General features: G+C 40.4%; 1 pseudogene; it reads right to left on the bottom strand.

The window, feature by feature from the left end:
- Positions 1–3,125: 3,125 nt before the first annotated feature.
- On the bottom strand, positions 3,126–3,636 carry LOC119542564 (annotated as a pseudogene).
- Positions 3,637–5,328: the final 1,692 nt, after the last annotated feature.

Raw genomic sequence — 5,328 nt, 5'->3', positions numbered from 1 at the left:
AGCCAATTGGCTTGGTGAAAAGGGGAAGGGCACAGCTTTTGAAAACAGGTGTTCAACCAAGATATGGGAGAAAGAAAACAAGGTTAGCACAGGAAAAATACAGGGAGTAGAGAAGCCAGAGGAAAATAAGTCTGAAAAGGAGAAAGCAGGAGAGGGACAAGCAGAACGGAGTGGCTTTGCTTGCCCTTCTTATAAATTGAGACTCTGGCTACCATGTCACCCTTGCAGAAGGGCACTGGCTATCAGCACTGTCTCGAGGCTGGGTACTCCCCCTTGCCCAGCACTGTGGACCTTCTTTAAGAATTGAGAGTATATGTTGGTACAATAAAAATAAAAAGAGTGAAAGAGAATTAGGAAGGGAAAGTAAGGAGGCTGTTAACATTCATGCTTGTCCCAGTAATAACAACTCTCACTTATTGAGCATTTAGGATGTGTCAGGCACTGTTCTAAGAGCTTTATATGTGTACATCCATTTATCCTCTTAACGGATGTAGAATCCCATGAATATTAGTATCATCACCACTTATGATGAGGAAATTAAGCACAGAGAGGTTAAGCAGCATGCCCAAAGTCCACAGTTAGTGAGGACTTGAACCCTGGTGACCTGGCTCCAGATTTGTGCTCGTAACCACTATACCAAGATTCTCAAAATAGAAAAAGTTAGCAGAATGTTTAAATCCCACAGCTCCAAGTATAATTTCAAAATGACTCCCTTTCTCTTCATTTTGAAAATAAGATCTCAACTGCTATAGCATTGCTGGAGATATCTGGTCTGTGGATAGTTATTATCCACATTTTAGAGATGAGGAAACTGAGGCTCAGACTTCCTTAATTGCTTGAAGTCATACAGCTAGTGAAAGATGCATGATAATTACTTAGCCTTTCTAAAGGGAGAGGAACCAGTAATAAAAAGTCACCATATGTGTTCCGGTAGGCTAATGCTGCCGGAATGCCAAATACCAGAAATGGATTGATTTTTATAAAGGGGTTTATTTGGTTACAAAGTCACAGTCTTAAGGCCATAAAAATGGCCAAGCTAAGGTGTCAACAATAAGGTACCTTCACAGAAGAATGGCTTATGGCATCTGGAACACCTCTGTGGTCTGGGAAGGCATGTGGCTGGTGTCTTCTTCCTTTGCTCCCAGATTGTGCTTCAAAGTGGCTTCCTCCCAGGATGCTTCTCTCTAGGCATCTGGGGGTGTTCTCTCAGTTTCTCCCAGGCAAACTCTGGAATAGCAAAAGTCTACCCTCAATGGCCGTCTTCAAAATGTCTGTCTTGGCTGCAGCCAATGTCAGGGGTCCACAATTCCAAGCATCTCTGAGCTAAGCCAGCTAGCTTCTGGATCTGTGCCAGCATTTTTAAAGGACTCTGGTGATTAAATCAAGACCCATACTGAATGGGCAGGGCCACACCTCCATGGAAATAATTCAGTCAGAGTTATCACCTATGGTTGGGTGGGTCACATCTCCATGGAAACAACTTAATCCAAAGATTACAACCTAATCAACACTAATACGTCTGCTCCCACAAAACTGCATCAAAGAACATGGTGTTTTGGGGGACATAATATATCCAAACTGGCACAATACCACTGTTGTTACTTTCCTGAAAAACCATTGCCATACACATCACCATTTTCTTAACGGTGGGTGGGTAAGCAGACCCTGGTGGTGTGACTTGCACCGTTTAGTCAAAACCACCAGAAACTTTCAGTAACAGACACCTTCTCTTTCTCAGTTAAATCCATTGTTTAAAATATATTCCCGAATCACAGAAACTTAGAATTGCAAGGGAATTGAGAAATGACTTGTCTAATAACCCATGATGAATAGATGAGGAAGTAGGTCCAAAGTCTGACAGATCAAGAGTTAGAAATCGAGGCTCATGATCTGTGATTCTTATGCTCTTGTAGATAGTCTCAAGAAGTCGACTTGCAGTCCCCAAGAGTTAAATGCAATTACAAAATTCTTTGTTCCACTGATCACTGAGTATTAAATGATTATCTAGGAGCTTTCCTTCTAGTCAGAGCCAAGACTAGCAAACAATACACAATTGTAAAATTGAATAAGCTGGAAAATCCTTAAAGATACCTACAGAGGCATAGTTCAGAGAAGACCACTGAAGGCTGGAATGGTTAGGGAAGGTGTGCCGGCTTGTATATTTATGTCCCCCAGAAAAAGCCATATTCTTTAATGCATTTTTGTGGGGGCAGATGTATTAGTGTGGATTGGTTGGAACCTATTGGTTCAGTGTTGATGTGACCCACACAACCGTAGGTGATAACTCTGATTGGATAATTTTCATGGAGGCGTGGTCCTGCCCATTCAGTGTGGGCCTTGTTTAGTTTACTGGAGCACTATATAAGCTCAGACAGAAGGAGCTCAAAGCAAGCTGGAGCTGAGACAGGCATTTTGAAGACCACCGTTGGAAGCTGACGCAGACGTTTTGGAGAACGCCATTTTGAAATGCAGCTTAGGAGCAAGCAGATGCCAGCCACGTGCCTTCCCAGCTAACAGAGGTTTTCCGGATGCCATTGGCCATCCTCCAGTGAAGGTACCCTATTGTTGATGTCTTACCTTGGACACTTTATGGCCTTCAGACTGTAGCTATGTAACCAAATAAACCCCCTTTTATAAAAGCCAATCCATTTCTGGTGTTTTGCATTCCAGCAGCACTGGCAAACCAGAACAGAAGGCTTCAAAGAAAGATAGGAGTGGTAACAGGGCAGAGGCTTGGGAGGAGTAGGCTGACACTCCAGAGTGCTGGTGGTTCGTTCCCACAGGGATAAGGAGTCTCCTGGGCTGCTGCTTACATCCGTGATCCTTTTGGGACCAGGCTGGAGGGTTTGATTTCCATTACCAGAGTGTGAAGCACCTGTTGCCACAGCAGGAAATTAATAAATAAGTGGCCATAATTACACCTGAAGCATTGTTTAAAGTTTGAATATTTGGGTAACACAGACCACAGCTATGTCCTGATTTTCCATCCCTGAAAGTCGCACTTTATGTTAAAAATTCTGTTCTGCAAGTTTCCGTAGATCAACAGATAATATAGAAGTCAAATCATGATATCTTTTCAAAAGAAAGGGAAATAATATTTCTTCATAGGAGTCTTTTCTCTTATCTTAAATGTCGATGATCACAAAAATTTCTGGCTTCTCTTCATTATAGACCTGCATTGCTGAATATGTTAATTGCCTTGACTTTGGTTCCCCTAGGATGCTTGGACAATGAAAACTCTTTTTCCCACCCAATTGACCACAATTTGAAATTTCTTTGATCAATACTAAGTACTTTCACTTCCTGGGTAGAAAGAATTCATCAGCACTGAATTTAGAAAGCCACTCATCCAAAAAATGAAAAAGAAGAGATTGTAAGTCACCTCCTTGCATTTTCACTTCTACTGTTTGGAGGGGTCAACAGTCCCAGCATCTGTCGCGTAACCAAACACGGCCATTGCACGTTGCTCGATGCTTCCTCCGGACTGTCTCCCCATGCGTGTAACTGGACATCAGCTGTATGATCCAAATACTTGTACTTCCAATTGACGGGAGGATACTTGGCCTTGACTGCCTTCTGCTCCTCAGTCAAATCGTAGTCTCTCTCATCTTCCTCCTGCTGCCCATGAGTGTCCATTCCTAATATTTTTGCATGTATTTGTTGCCTCACACCATCCCTTGAGAGAAATTTGTCTTTAAGCCATGGGTCCAAAAATATGGCAAAAGACCAATTTAATTGACTTCCAAGGTAACACAATCGCCTTAATTTCTGTCTGCACCTCAGCTTTTGTGTTATGCACACCCATTTTAGCATCTTCCCTGGAAAAGAATGATAGAAGCATGTATAGTCCACATGATATAAGAAATACTCGCTCTCTTAAGGAACATTGCTTTAGATATTTCTTCAGCAGTTTCTGGCATATGAACCACTTTCTCTGCAGGCAACTTCTGGTGATTAATAAACCCTGCTATATTGGTATTTTAATCTGAAAAGTACAGCATTAGGGCTTTCTTTTGTTCAAACAGCCTTTTAAAATGTAATGGCTGCCATTTCATCTTGTTTAAACATCTTATATAAGTGTATGACAAAGCAATTCCAAAATCCCTCGTCTGCCTTGTGGTTTGTCTTTGACTGAAGAAAAATGATGGAAGCGGCCTGTTATCTGTGTGTTTATAGCCAGAAATTCTGCTTCATCATATGGTGTGCAAGCATGCTTTTTTGCAAGCATGGCTGAAGACTCATGGCCTAAATGAAATTAAAAAACCAAAAGCTAAATACAGTTTTAAAGTTTATTTTATTTAATGTTATAAATGCTAAAGCACCGAAGAGTTCTGCAAAGATTAGCATTATGGTATAATCTAATCTCTATTATTCTGCCTTGCATTAGTATTTAAATTTGTATAAAGCTTTGTTGATTCAAGAAGGGTATGATGTTCTTCTTAAAGTCATTCAGTTAATACTGTCCCTATGTAGATATTAGAAGGTTCTTAACATTTTTTTCATAACATGAAGAGCTTTCAGAATCATTGTTGCTTATTTTAGCTTTTACTCTTGCAAATTAAAAATATATATCTATACTTCAATTGAGTGACAGGAATTCAAAATCCAAAACACACAAATATCTTATTAAACTCTGAGTTACATCTAACATGCTTACCTATATTTAAAAGTACATATTCAGATAATAATGACTCTGAATGACACACCTTGTTCTATTATTGACATTAGTATGCTGATTAGATTTAATAGTAATTATGCAGTCACTTGCTCATTGATCATATGCAGGTTCAGGGAGGTCAGAAATAATATTCAAATTGGCATTCTGCTACTCAGCCTTTTGAAAATCAAAGCTAATGCCAAAAATATCATGACTGAAGCCAAATTTTGTTACAACCCTAGTTCCAAGGAAACAATGACTGAAAGGAAGTCCAGGCATTTAGACAGGAAGCAAAGGGCAGCTACAACAGGAAAAAGGCAGCTACAATAGGCAGAAATGACTTTTGCTCAGATTAATGGGGTGTGGTAGATTGAATTATGTACCCCAATTTAGACATGTTCTTAATCTTAATCTACATTCTTGAGGGTTTGAACCCATCATACATGGGACCTCTTGAAGATGTCATTTTCATTAAGGTGTGGCCCAACTGAATGACAGCAGGTCTTAATCTGGGTTACTGGAGTCCTTTATGAGCAGAGGAAATTCAAACATAATGAGAGAAAGCCACAGGGAGGAGCCGGAAGCTGGAGGTCAATGGAATCCAGTAGAGAAAGGAAAGTACTTTGCCAAGTAACACGAGGCAGGGATACAAATCAAGGAACCCCAAGGAG

Source organism: Choloepus didactylus, chromosome 8 (genome assembly GCF_015220235.1).
Source record: "Choloepus didactylus isolate mChoDid1 chromosome 8, mChoDid1.pri, whole genome shotgun sequence".
Lineage (NCBI taxonomy): Eukaryota > Metazoa > Chordata > Mammalia > Pilosa > Megalonychidae > Choloepus > Choloepus didactylus.
This window is presented reverse-complemented; position numbering and strand designations above follow the sequence as displayed.